The sequence below is a fragment of the Amphiura filiformis genome, chromosome 14 (genome assembly GCF_039555335.1).
Source record: "Amphiura filiformis chromosome 14, Afil_fr2py, whole genome shotgun sequence".
NCBI lineage: Eukaryota > Metazoa > Echinodermata > Ophiuroidea > Amphilepidida > Amphiuridae > Amphiura > Amphiura filiformis.
In genome coordinates, this window is record NC_092641.1 from 30365548 (window position 1) to 30381098 (window position 15551).

Consider the following 15551-nt stretch of genomic DNA (forward strand, 5'->3'; position numbering starts at 1 on the left):
AAGCAGAAACGGCTGTCTGCATCTGGAACTCTTCATATCTGAAAGTTTGAAGGTCTTATTTCATACATCGGAATTATCTGCAAGATTGCTTTAGATGACCGTGGCCCTATTGGCTAATGCACAAATTTAGATTTTCTTTATATTTAAATAATATGTTAAAGCTTTTGCCCTGTAGATTACATTCGGTTCTTGAGATATGGCCTGTCAAAATGGCGCGAAACCAAAACAAAAAATTGGCAGCAACTTTCTTTTTATTTTCTATATTTTTGACAAGTCCAGTTGCCAGATGATTTTCTAATTACATGCATGAATTATGCAAAGTAAAGATTTCAGATAGGCCTACAATTAAAAGAGCAATGGTACTGAGGCATGGTACATGGGTAGAACACACACTATACTACAAAATTACGGTTGCGTTTTGGCAAATTTCAATTTGCATAATTAATTAGGGCCACTTATTAGAAAAGTTGATTAGGGCCCTAATTAATTATGCAAATGGAAATTTGCCAAAGGCATCCATGGGTTTTATATCTCACTTTGTAGCCGATCTGAACATTTTACTTTGTATAATTCTTACATATATAATTAGAAAATAAGGCCTACCTGACAACATTGCATAACAAAAATAAAAGAAATTTGTTGCCAACTTCTTGGTTTCGCGCCATTTTGACAGGCCACATTTTGGTAACCGAATATCCGATTAAAATAAAAAATTCAGTCTTGTAATCAGGAGAGAATGGACTCGCATATTTCAATCAGACAAAATCTATATCCAATAGCGTTACCTTAAAGCTAGCATTATAAGTGTCTCCTTAGCTAATAACAAAAGGTGCCCACTGGTATCCTGGAGGCATTGTCTTTTTTTAAGACATTTCTTGTTTGTTTTTGCTATAGCCCCCGAATGAAATGTATTTAATTATGTTTGTACACTCAGGTAGCATTGTGTATGAATTTTACGTCCGATTTAAGTGCTATTCTTTTTTATGGGCATTTTAGTGTCTAAAATGGCCCAAAATTAGGGTTTTTCAATATTGCCGTCCATTTAATCTAATCGTCATCCCCATATACTTTATAGGCAAAATAAACAGCACCTAGTTCGGATGTAAAATTCACACAAAATGTATTTTGAGTGATTACAAAGAAAATACTTTTTATTCGGGGGCTATGTGGTTAAGCAATTATAACTAGATTCCTTTCACTCGGAGCTGGTTCAATCGTTGAGTCACGGATGTGTGGTGATGGATGGAAATATAGATGAATGCGAAAGGGAGATGATGAGTGAAGAACTTCAGTTTTGTCAGCATTCAGTTTGAGATCATATTTGCAGTTGACCAATAAAAGTCTTTGACCAGGTTGATACATAGTTGCATGGGTAGGCACAATATAGTATTATATTATTATGTAACATTAAATTGAGTATCCTCTACATAAATCATTTTTGACAAGCCATATAAATCTATTATTATAATATCATCAATTAGAGAAGTATAAAGAGTGAAAGTAAGTAAAGTGGTCCAATAACTGATCCATGTGGAACGCCTTCTTCTGGTGTTCGACTGAGATATGCCGAATTCCATAAACGATGACACATTGAGTGTAATTCTGAAAGTATATGATATAAACCAAGAAAAAGCTGAATTTATTAAATTATTGGAATGTCTATCTGATCGTAACGGCTCTGGTATGAACGTTTCGATAGTATGTTTGTGGGACATGAGAGCACATCAGATATGTCGAATTGAATTCTGAATACGAGGAATGTCCTGCTTATTTCAAACAATTTTGATTTTTTTTTTTTGAATCGCGATATAATACAAATTTTATGACAAGTTATTAAATTTGATACTTTTTTAAATTTTGGTATTAACAGTCCTCGAAGTAAACTTTCTAAGTCTAATAATATGTACTTAAAACTGTATGTAGCTGGGATAAAAAGCCGACGATCAATTGAAAAAGGTTGACCTTTCGTATTGAAGATATGGATTTTCCCCAAAACACCAAAAGTCCATATCTTCAATACGACAGGTCAACATTTTCAATGGATCATCGGCTTTTCATCCCAGCTACATAGGCACTTTAAGTACATATCATTAGATTTGTAAATATTTATTTCGAGGACTGTTAACATGGTTTAATATCATGTTTTAATCATTTGCCATAAAATGTGTATTATATCGCGAATTTCAAAGTTATTTGATATCAGAAGGACATTCTTATTGTATTCAGAATGCAATTCGATATGTCTGATGTCCTCTCATGTCTCACAAAAAATACTGTCCAAACATTCATACCCCAGCCACTAACGAAAAAGTATAATCAATAAGGTTATTGAAGACTTTGTATCAATCATAGCAGCGGTGTAGATTTGATGTAGAACCCCGGGGGGGCACTCAACACAAATGACCATACGGGTATGCTCCCCGGAAAGACCCCCTTTTGGGGTTTCGCAGCTCGAAAGACCCCTATATTTGACCAAAATAACGCTCCGAAAGACCCTTGATTTTGACAATTTCAGCTCTAAAAAAGCTCATTCCTCATATTTCTTGTTTTTTCAGGCGATTTTCAACCAAAAAGCCAAGAAAGACCCTTGATTTTGACTTTTCGCAGCTCCAAAAGACCCCATTTTACTTGTTCACGGCTCGGTTCGCAGCTCTGAAAGACCCCCTTTTACCGGTACGCCGTCAGCTCCCAAAGACCCACCACCTCAAAATTCCGGGGGAGCATACCCACCAAAAATTGTCGATGTGCCCCCCCCCCCCGGGGGTAGAACCACATCCCACTTCTTCTCCAGAAAGCTATACTGCCATGAATTTTTGGCATTTTAGGAATTGCATTTCCTGCATGCAATTACAGGCAAAAATTGAAGAGCTTTTAATTAACGATTTTAACAGGTGTATGCCCGCTATGTTGAAGGTTCGCCGATGTCGAAGGTTCGGTATCGAATTGGAATTTTACTCATATTATACCAGAGGGTTCGCTATAATGTCAAATATGAAATAGTTTACTCGAAAATTGTCGAATAAGAAAGAGGATTAGGCATATATCTACACTCTAAATTTCAAGTATATAAAATAAATCCTAAGGGATTGTTATTAGGGACCAATCAAGTATTAGATTTAAAATCAAATCTTACGGATTTAAAATCAGAACTTAAAAATTTCATACTCAAATTTTTAAGATTAATTTCAAATATAATTACAATCTTACGGGTTTATTTTTAAATCCTTCTAATTTAGAGTGTAGGGTAAGAGTTAGAGTTAGAATAGTGAGTTATGGCTAGTTTCAAGATCTAGGTTTAGGGAAAGATTCGACATACCGTATCACATGGCGAACCTTATTCGACATAGCGGGCTATATTAACCGATCTAACATGTTTAAGAATATCTTACCTAACCTTTCCAATATTGTCGACGTTGCCCGACTTGGGCACGGTCAGAGTAAAGCTCTTCTTCCGCGCGTTTTTCGGAATAAAATGGTGGCTGGTAGCGGGCTTTTTGTTGACGTTGCCTGACTTGGGCGCGATCAGAGTTTAGCTCTTCTTCCGCGCGTTTTTCGGCAAGAGGGTCACGGCGTATTTTTGCTTCAGCTGCATCATCATTTATCGCCAAGTTGTTTCGATATTGTAGAGTCACATCATGAGCTGGGTTTGCGCAGTGCGCAAATGATGCCACAGCAACAATCAGTATAGCTAGAACTAGGACCTTTGCCATCGTGACTTCGTGTAGCCTGTTATCATGGTTATGAATAAACCGATATTTTGTTAGGCTCTTTATAGTTTTCTGCATGACTTATTAATCACGTGTGTTAGAATATTTACATTCTGGTCCGCAACGAAAATATGTTTGTGCGTGAAATTAATCAACCTTTCCCTCTACTTTTTCCAGTCACAGATTATTCACCTAAAAGTGTCCCCTAGTGAGTCAAAAAAAAGCAAGGGCGCAGCCATAACAGCATGCAGATCCCGATAATGTGGGGGTGGGGCAGTTTGATAATCTCTCTGGCTCAATATCTGGACAAGATAGACAAGATCTGAACCTTGCTAGGATATCAATTGACTCGGGGGAAAAAGTCTGAAATTAATTGGCAACTTCTGTAGATTAAATTCAGACTTCCGCTCTCCCCATGGTTCATTTAGGATTGGGTAAATGAATTACCAAAGTACTCCGTCGTTCGGAGGGGACGTTAAGCCGTTGGTCCCGTGTGCAGAGAGCCATACCTGTACATGTATTTCGCAGCCAGTTTCGAAAAGAGTAGGGTGTTAACCCCTGACTGTTCCCAATCCGTCCCGGTGTTCAAATGGACCCCAATGGAAATAATCTTCAATAGAGGCTTTCTTGCGCTATCCAGGGTTGTCAAAACCCGAACAAATCAAATCAAATCAAAATTAATTGACGGGTAACCGCCCTTTCTCCCTCCTTTTTCCAGTCACATATTTTTTCACTGAAAAGTGTCTTCTAAGGAGTCAAAAAAGCAAGGGCGCAGCCAGCATGCAGATCTGATCACGGAGATGGTGGGCAGCTTGATAGTCCCTCTGACTCAATTTCGGGACAAGATAGACAACAAATTCGGTGCTAAATATGAGCATGGTGTTAAAACATCCTCAACAAAACCCCCCTTTATGACAAAATAATTTATGTCTGTTACAACGAACGAACTGAAGACGGGATTAATACAGGAGGTGCTGTTCCCACCTAACAACACATTATGAGAGTGCCTTCAATAATTAAATAAATTTGTACTCGCTCAGCGGGCAATTTGTGAGCAAATCAGGTCAACTTTGCCAGGGGAAGGCTTTGGCGCTTTGATATTGACAAAGGTATGTTTGAGTATATGTTAGCAATTAAACTTCAATAAAGGTTATGCTACTTGCAATTTCGCTTTTTACACTCTTCTAGGTTTTACACAGTCAAGGTATAGAAGTGAATACCACATTAAACACTTTCAATGCTAAACTATTAGGCTACACATAGACGCTCCTAAACCCTTATGATACATCAAATTATTTGCACTCTAAACCCCTAGCTGTAACCATTTTTAAACACGTTAGGCGTTTAGCCAACTTGTTATTAGGCCCAAAAATATTGTTGTGCTGCCCTCAAGTGGGAAAAAAAATATGGGAAAGTTGGGTCGGTCGGTCGGATTTCTTTTTTTTTTAACCTTCAGTTTTTAAACATCCTTTCAAATATAAATTAGGGGACCATTTGTCAATTTTGACTTCTGGATACTTGTTAGACATGTTAGATATTTAATTAAAGATTAGTCTATCAATAAAATATTAATTGGCCTATACTCTACATGTACTTTTTCAGAAAAAGGTTTCCTATTTTGATACATATTCTCCTACACATCACAAATCCAAAATAAAAACACCGTCCCTTTGGTTACAAGTTATCACACTTTGAATTTGTATCTAAACGCATCCTAAAAACTTATATCCGTCCTAAATACCTTAAATGCTACCGTTTAACTAAGCGACATGTTTAGATATCAAACATCAACTTATTTATAATCTAAACACAATATAACCACCACTGTTTAGCTTGTGTGTAGGTCATACAGGTTGATGTTTGGTATCTAACATATCTAAACATATATAATGTAAACACAAGTTAAATATTATTTTGGATTTGTGACGTGTAGAAGATAGGTTTCAAAATATGAAACCTTTTTCGGAAAAGGTACATGTAGATAATAATAATGATTTGGCTAAAAAAACGCCTAATGTGTCAAAAAAAAGTGTTACAGCTCGGGATTTACAGTGTGGGTATTATTGTAAAATATAAACACAGATTTTATAACATTTCACTACACAAACCCTGTTTATGAACATTTTAGTGTTTACAGTTAAGGGAAGGGGTATGAACGTTTGGACAGTATTTATTGTGGGACATTAGAGCACATCAGACATATCGAATTGCATTCTGAATACGAAGAATGTCCTTCTGATATCAAATAATTTTGATTTTTGAAATTCGCAATGTAATACACATTTTATGGCAAATCATTAAAATTGATATTTTTGATATTTAACAGTACTTGAAGTAAACTTTATAAATCTGATGATTTATACTTAAAGTGTATGTAGGAGGGATGACAAGCCGACGATCAATTGAAAATTTTGACCTTTCGTATTGAAGATATGGATTTCTTTTCCCAAAACACCAAAACAAAATAGGTCTTTTTGGGGAAAAAATCCATATCTTCAATAATTTTCAATTGATCGTCGGCTTTTCCTCCCAGCTACATACACTTTAAGAATATATCATTAGATTTATCAAATTTATTTCGAGGACTGTTATATATCAAAAATTTGAAAAATATCAAATTTTAATAATTTGTCATAAAATTTGTATTATATCGTGAATTTCAAAAATGAAAATTATTTGATATCAGAAAGACATGCTTCGTATTCAGAATGCAATTCGATACGTCTGAGGTGCTCTCATGTCCCACAAAATACTGTCGAAACGGCATAAACGCTCATTCTAGATCCCTTAAGCACTGTATAGACGTTTCTAGTTCTGTTAATCATAAACATGGAATTTGTATGCAACTTTGCCGAATTTTATACAATTTGCCGACAACTTTGCATCACTTAAGTTAAGTTGCGGAACTTACAGAAAGCTTATCACATTTTGAAAATTTTTACTCTACTGTACGACATTTTAATATGCAACATTTGATACAGAGTTTGTATAAGTTTTCATATCCATGATTAACATTTTTGTAACATAAAACCGTTTAACATATTTAACTTTATATCATTAAACCAGTTGTGTACATTTATCGAGTTGTAACAAAAACGATAATTAAATTAAATGGATTGTCTAAGCAGAGATTTACAGAGATTGCAATTTCATTAAATTGTAGGCAGCTGTGCGCATTTTATTTTTATTTTATGCATTAAGCCGTTTGTATTCGTTTTTGCATTCTGATTAACAGTACTTAAACATAATACAATAATAAACTTAATGACATTAATGAACCTAGTGTGCGCTTTCATCAAGCTATAGGTAATTAAATTTAATGGTACGTCAATTAAATGAATTTACATTAACCCTTCTAAATACTAGTATCTCAAACCATTTTATTTTCTGATTAACATTTACAGAACTCTGTTGCAAAAGGACTTTGATCCACTTTTTTACTTTTTAAGCAAAACAGCTTTTTTTAATCATTGTGCAATTATTACTTGTTCTATTTGAAATATTTTGGTTTTGGATACAGTGCTGATGATTAGAAACTAAAAGAATAGGTTTGGTACAATTTTCAGAGTCTTAATATTTCTTTTATTATTTCTTTAATACTGATGTATCTATGGTAGTCTGGAGAGATGATGGTTTTACAAACTCATCCAAGAACATCCAGCAGAACCTGTTTAAAGACTGGAATGAAGACTACACGCATTTTATGAACTGAATTTGTGATGAACTTCATCCACCGCCGAACATTGTCGGTATCAACTTTATTGAACTTTGAAAACTTAGATTTGCAAAGAATCATATAAATATACAAGAATTCATTATTATTTTGTTGAATTGTGAAATTATATACTTGTGTTGAATATTAGTTATCCAATTATGAGATAACTTACTTGTGGGACTTTATTGAAACAATTTCATTCAAGGAAACGTCATGATTTGTTTATTTGTGAAATATTGTCAGTGAATCTGATAACAAATCAATTTGTTCTTTGAATTTGTTCCAAAGATATAATTTTTGTATTTTATGATTCTTAAATCTTACATTTAATTGTGAACATCACAATAAGGTTGTGAAAACAAAACAATTTTGTTTTGATCTAGTGTTGAAAACCTAATTTTGGTATTTGGATAATCCTGCAATTAACTTTGTGTATTATAATAATTTATCCTAAAATTCCAAGCATACCAAAAAGGGTTAAATTTTGATTCAAATATTTATTATTTGAGTGTATTACTTGATAATATATTACGTGCAAGGTTGAAGCCTACAATCATTAATTTTGTGTATTTAATGATTTTCTTTTGTTGAAACTTTTGTTTATTTAATGTGGACGAAAAGCTCGCGTTACTAGTTAACATTAATAGTGTAAAACTTGATACAATTTGTACATGTTTTGAACATTTGTGGTTATTAAACATGTGATATATTATTGGCAATTTGTACAGCAATTGAACAATTGAATAATATATTGAGTTTAAAGATATAATCTTATTTCATTGGATATTGATTACTAGTTGTGAGATTGAAATATGAATATGGAATATGAATATGAAATGTAAATATTAAATTATTGTTTAAATTTATTTCATTATAGTATAGTGTATATCATGTTGTGTCTAGTATTCTACTGTTTATTATATTGTGTTCTGAAGAACACTCTTAGTCACTTTTGCACACCGTGTATGTGACAGAGTATTATTTTCAAGTTAAAAAACTAACGATGGACAATTGTCAATGAAAGTTTCTTTGCAGGAAAAACATCGGCCGTACAATATATGGCGTGACAGTAGTCACGCACAAAGATAAACATTTCAACATGTTCAATATACGACTACGAATATACCCCAACCAAAATTCACGAAATTTTCAGGCAAGGTAACTTAAGTTATTCTATAACATGACACCGATATTTGATTCCGGCGCTTTTTCTTGCTTGATGATATGAACATTTTTGTGTTCGTGACATGCAATTTTTCTCATTTTCCGAGCTACTTTGGACATGTTCAAGCTTCTTTTTTTCCATTTAATTCAACTTTTACACGTTATTTGTTGCTTTACACAAATGTTTGATGTCTTATCTGTGGTCAGGGTACATGAATGATGCAGTATACGACCCGTGTCTTCCATTTCTGGAGCTATTTTGATAAAAAGCGTTTGCCGGCTAAAATTTCAACATTGTGTTACGTAACCCGTGTTCACCAACCCGTATAAATTTTCTGTCGAACAAAAGAGGTCACGAAGTTGCTGTCGTACTGTTATGCATACATCACTTTAGATCTGAAATCGATCAATTTATAATGACACACACAATTCTAAAACAACATCTTTTGCACAGAATTCAATGGGATTTGAAAAGTAAAGTGGCAGTTGAAACTCTAGTGATAACACTTTTACAGTGCATGATGGGGCTTCCATAAATCATCCTCTGCGGTTACTCCATGCATGGTGTGATTTTTTTCCTCCGACATTCCGCGACTCTTAGTCTCACATCAAATTGAGAATCTTAATATTTTAAACTAACGAGGAATTAACTTAGATAACGTACCAAATTAGATTGTATTGATATTTATTAGATTTTATTGACATTTATTATGTAATTTCCCTTGTTTACAATGACGGAGCATTTTCCGTGCAAATATTCAATTTAACCAATATTCTTTTATTTCAACGGATCGCAGAAACGTGTATGTATAAATGGAATGCACATCTGATGAAGAAGGTGACCAGCAATACCATAATAATAATAATAATAATAATAAATCCAATTTTGTAGACACAATGTGTCAATGCGCTAAACATAAAAAGTGACGACACCAACAATTCAGCAATAATTACATAACGATATTAAGAAGTTTAGAAGTTCTTGATATGAAGGGGAAAGGCAGATCAGAAATATCATGTTCAACACCCGAGGAGGGCACTTAACTTTCGAAGTGACAGGTATTGTATCGGCGTTGGGAAGTAGGGACCTATCACATATAAAGATTGAAATAACGTTGTATTTGCAAATGAACTTCATCCTGATTTCAATTTTTGCATTGAAATTTGGTTGCAATCAGGTTGAAATTTCAACCTGATTTCAACTAACCTCTAGGTTGAAATCAAGTTGAAATCAGGTTAGGTTGAAACTTCGACGTTATATCAACGTTGATTTAACGTCGAAATCCTAACCTGTGTCCAATGGGTAATGAAAGAAAATTGGGTACACAATTTTGAAAAAACAAGAGTACAAAAGTTTGCAAAACATTGGGTAGGAAAATTAATTTTTTCCAACTTTGCCAAATATACAGTTTAAATTTGCTGAAATAAGGGAGTTTGATAGTTTCTGCATTATTTTTATGGTATTTTATTTTATGAAAAAGGGGATCACTGGATAGCCGAACTAATCAGGGTCGGATATTTTCGACTCAGTGGTCTAATGACAGGCACATACCCGTCACTTCTAAAGTTGAATGACCCCTTGGTTCAGCAATTACACCTAGATTTCTTTCACTAGGAGCTGGTTCAATCGTTGAGTCACGGATGTGTGGTGCCGGATGGAAATGTAGATGAATGCGAAAGGGAGATGATGAGTGAAGAACTTCAGTTTTGTCAGCATTCAGTTTCAGATCATTGCAGTTGACCAATGCGTTAAGTCTTTGACCAGATTGACACATAGTTCAAGATTAAAAAATAGTTGCATGGGTATCATTGTCATTGACTATAACATAAATTTGAGTATCATCTACATAAATCATTTTGACAAGCCATATGAACCTATTATTATAGTATCATCAATTAGAGAAGTATAAAGAATGAAAGTAAGTAAAGTGGTCCAATAACTGATCCATGTGGAACGCCTTCTTCTGGTGTTTGACTGAGATATACCGAATTCCATAAACGATGACACATTGAGTGCGATTCTGAAAGTATATGATATAAACCAAGAAAGAGCTGAATTTATTAAATTATTGAAATGTCTATCTGATCGTAACGGCTCTGATATGAACGTTTCGATAGTATGTTTGTGGGACATGAGAGCACATCAGACATGTCGAATTGAATTCTGAATACGAGGAATGTCCTGCTTATATCAAATAATTTTTTTTTTAATCACAATTTAATACAAATTTTATGACAAGTTATTAAAATTTGATATTTTTAAAATTTTAGTATTAACAGTCCTCGAAGTAAACTTTCTAAATCTAATAATATGTACTTAAAACTGTATGTAGCTGGGATAAAAAGCCGACGATCAATTGAAAAATGTTGACCTTTCGTATTGAAGATATGGATTTTCCCCAAAACACCAGGTGAAGATTTTCAATGGATCGTCGGCTTTTCATCCCAGCTACATAGGCACTTTAAGTACATATCATTAGATTTATAAATATTTATTTCGAGGATTGTTAACATGGTTAAATATCATGTTTTAATCATTTGCCATAAAATGTGTATTATATCGCGAATTTCAAAATTATTTGATATCAGAAGGACATTCTTATTGTATTCAGAATGCAATTCGATATGTCTGATGTCCTCTCATGTTTCACAAAAAATACTGTCCAAACATTCATACCCCAGCCCCTAACGAAAAAGTAAAATCAATAAGGTTATTGAAGACTTTGTATCAATCATAGCAGTGGTGTGGATTTGATGTAGAACCACATCCCACTTCTTCTCCAGGAGCTATACTGCCATGAATTTTTGGCATTTTAGGAATTGAATTGTGTTGATTTTTTTCTGTCTTTCTTTCTCCCCACCCCTCACTCTCCCTCTAAAACCATAAATTGTCTAATTATGGAATACAAGTATTAAACAACCCTACATGTACATTATAGACTTGTAAAGTCACACTCTTATAATAGCGTGTAGGCTATATACATATGTTCTGAAAAACTATGTATCACTTTTTTACAAACAAATCATTCCCGCACCCTCCTACCGCTCCTGCTGGTTACACCTTAGCCAAAATAATTAACTGTATTTTCTGCTGTACCGGCAAAAAATGAAAAGCTTTTAATTAACGATTTTAACAGGTGTATGCCCGCTATGTTGAAGGTTCGCCGATGTCGAAGGTTCGGTATCGAATTGGAATTTTACTCATATTATACCAGAGGGTTCGCTATAATGTCAAATATGAAATAGTTTACTCGAAAATTGTCGAATAAGAAAGAGGATAAGGCATATATCTACACTCTAAATATACTCAAGTATATAAAATAAATCCTAAGGGATTGTTATCAGGGACCAATCAAGTATTAGATTTAAAATGAAATCTTACAGATTTAAAATCAAAACTTAAAAATTTCATATACAAATTTATAAGATTAAGTTCAAATATAATTACAATCTTACGGATTTATTTTTAAATCCTTCTAATTTAGAGTGTATGGTAAGAGTTAGAGTTAGAATAGTGAGTTATGGCTAGTTTCAAGATTTAGGTTAGGGAAAGATTCGACATATCACATGGCGAACCTTATTCGACATAGCGGCCCTTCGACATAACAGAACCCTGGAATGAACCTTCGACATAGGGGGCTATATTAACCGATCTAACATGTTTAAGAATATCTTACCTAGCCTTTCCAATATTGTCGACGTTGGGCACGGTCAGAGTTTAGCTCTTCTTCCGCACGTTTTTCGGAATAAAATGGTGGCGCGTAGCGGGCTTTTTGTTGACGTTGCCTGACTTGGGCGCGATCAGAGTTTAGCTCTTCTTCCGCGCGTTTTTCGGCAAGTGGGTCACGGCGTATTCTTGCTTCAGCTGCATCATCATTTATCGCCAAGTTGTTTCGATCTTGTAGAGTCACATCATGAGCTGGGTTTGCGCAGTGCGCCAATGATGCCACAGCAACAATCAGTACAGCGAGAACTAGGACATTTGCCATCGTGACTTCGTGTAGCCTGTTATGAGTAAACCTATATTTTGTTAGGCTATTTATATGACTTATTAATCACGTGTGTTAGGATATTTACATTCTGGTCCGCAACGAAAATACGTTTGTGCCTGAAATTAATTAACCTTTCTCTCTACTTTTTCCAGTCACAGATTTTTCACCCAAACGTGTCCCCTAGTGAGTCAAAAAAAAAAAAAAAAAAAGCAAGAGCGCAGCCTGTAACAGCATGCAAATCTGATAATGTGGAGGGTGGAGGCAGCTTGTTAATCTCTCTGGCTCAATATCAAGACAACCTCTTCTCTTTAGACCCTTTTATGACCAAAATTTGTAATATTTATGTAAGTAGTTTGCAAACATTCCTCAACATCAAGAAAACCACCTTTATGACGGAGTTATGACCATATAGGCCTAATTTATTTGTGATATACTAATTTTTCGGTTTTTTTTTTTGGTTTTTTTGTTTTGTTTTGTTTTGTTTGTTTTTTTGCCCGACCTACCGACCCTACTTAAAAGATCTTTCCGACAGAATCTCGGAAGGTGGAGGTTGATCATGATTGTTCATACCACTAAATCCGCCTGTGAAGCGGTTTCCAGTAAAAGCCTATAGACCCAACTTTGCATAAAAATTGTGCAAAATCGGTACAATATTAACAATTTAGTGTTGAAAATCGTGTTTTATTAGAACTTGTGAATGTGATCTCTACTAATTTGAAAAGAAAACGCGAAAATTTGAGTGATTTTACGATGATGAGCACATGAACACACGAGGTCAAAACACGGTTAGCAGTCGGACGTAAACACGGGAAAATCGGTCCTTTTTATATAGCGCTAATTTTCTCAAAAAGTTGACCTAATTTTGCGTCATTTTCAGAATTGTTATGCAGAATTTTGTTCTGATTAAGATGATATCAAATAGGCCTATATATTTCAAAGTTGGAGGTAACTCGAGGCCCATTCTCCGTTAAAGCGTCCAAGTTTGGTCTCAGGAATGACAAAATGCCAACCACAAAGAATTCATAAAATTCATTCAGAATCGTAAATTTTAATAGTTTAAGAACACAAAACAATGCATGGGTGATTTTTCAACAATATTTCATTTTTGAGCAATATTACTTGTACGTATTGGGGGTAACGTATCAGTGGTAACGTATCTGTGAAACCCTTTCCCATCTTTGTCTTATTCGTGCAAGTGTAGAAACTGACCGACTTAATACCCATACTTGATCAGTCATCACCCAATGTACTAAAGTCTGGTATGGTATTTGGCTTAATTTATCACATCGTTTTTTCCGAGGAGAGTAGAATTTAGGTAACGTATCTGTGAAGGCATGAACGTAACGTCAGGACTTTTTGCCATTAATAGACCTGATTTTTTTACTATGAAACCATTGTGTTTTGTTCCATATATATAATATAACTATGGAGCCTGCTTGATCCATCACATATGTGACGCGATCAAGCAAAATCAGTCGGAACTCGGAAATATTAAATTTTCAGTTTCTTGTAGGATAGTAAAAAAACATTTATAAATCTGGATTTTGCAGAAAACACCATTGAAATTGAACAGCCGGTTCCAAAGATATGAGCAATTAAAGAGTTTCCAAAACAAGAGGAAACAAAAGGAAATATTTCCTTTGTATGGCTATATCTCAAAATCAATATTTGCGAGTTCCGACTGATTTTGCTTGATCGCATCACATATGAGAACATTCATCTAGCCAATTATTTTCACAGATTGTTATCCATTAGAAATATGGTAACGTATCTGTGAACAATATTGGCGACATAGTCTGAAAGACCTGTTGGAAAAATTTAATAATCTGTGTTGTGATGATTTATACTTTATAATTAGGGCATGATACCAGCTGATGAAAAGTACCTATAATCCATTATGTGCGCGCATGTTTAGAGAGCAGGGACACGTTTACACACCTTGGCTGGCGACATGGAGGAAAACAATGGACATGCATAATCAGCTTTATTGTTTTATACTTTCTAGGCATGTTACAACCTCTAGCCTCACACATTTTAAAAAGCAATTCCTAAGTATAAGTTATATTAATAAAAGTTATTTCTTTCTGAAGTAACAAGTCTGAATACGACTTGAAACTGTGGGCGACCCATATTTGGCATTTTGAACACTTTAACGGAGAATGTGCCGGAAAGCTATTTTGTGTTATATACCCATGAAGGGGCTTAGTGTGTTGTATTTAAGTTTGATATTTTTGTTGCCTTTATTGTCAGTGTAATAAAGACAAATTTATTTCAAGACGGCGAAGTAAACTGCATTATTTTCGCGAACTCTCAATTGATCTTTGTCGAACTAATCCTTCACAACATGATGGAAACTCCTGAGCTTTCCGTCTTTCCTAATCGCTGCCAAGCCACTGTTTATTGGTGGTGTGGGTGTGCGCCCTTTTGGCTTATACCGACTCCCGGCAGACAGCGCGCGTCATGTCGCATAGCGTGCCACGCCGACCGACACTCTGACGCCGACGTGTTGGTTCCACACCACCATATAGAGTTCCTATTCATTTATGTGTTAAAAGGTATGGAGGAATTGGTCGTTTTCTCATTGTTAAACCTCCCTGGTTCATTCAAAACACCATTTTACCTATTGTTTATGATATTTTCTACCATAAAACCAACAAATATTGGGTAGGTAAGCGGCTTGATTTTTCGCAGTGACGCGTCGAAAACTACGTACATCCTGTCAATCTTACAGCACACTGATTCTATGTAGTGACGTCATCTGGCGAAGAAGAACAAAAAACGTGCCTCAAATTTCAGAATTGTGACAAATGTAATCTCTTTATACTTAGATAATAAGAAAACCATCCACAAAGTACAGCTATCACAAAAAAATAGGCACATCGGCCTTCTTTCTAACTTTTTTTCCCCATTAAATCAACCCTGGTGTGGTTCTCACAATAAAAACACTGATTTTTTTACCGGCCATTTACCTTG

At 34.8% G+C, this 15551-nt stretch overlaps 1 long non-coding RNA gene across 1 annotated transcript; it reads right to left on the reverse strand.

Annotated features, from left to right (window-relative positions):
• Positions 1 to 9254: 9254 nt before the first annotated feature.
• LOC140169940 (uncharacterized) lies at positions 9255 to 12664 on the reverse strand. Its single transcript, XR_011861441.1, has 2 exons — positions 12264 to 12664; positions 9255 to 10607 (listed from the first exon to the last, which is right to left on the reverse strand). It is a non-coding gene; the product is annotated as an uncharacterized lncRNA (long non-coding RNA).
• Between the last annotated feature and the right edge of the window lie 2887 nt (positions 12665 to 15551).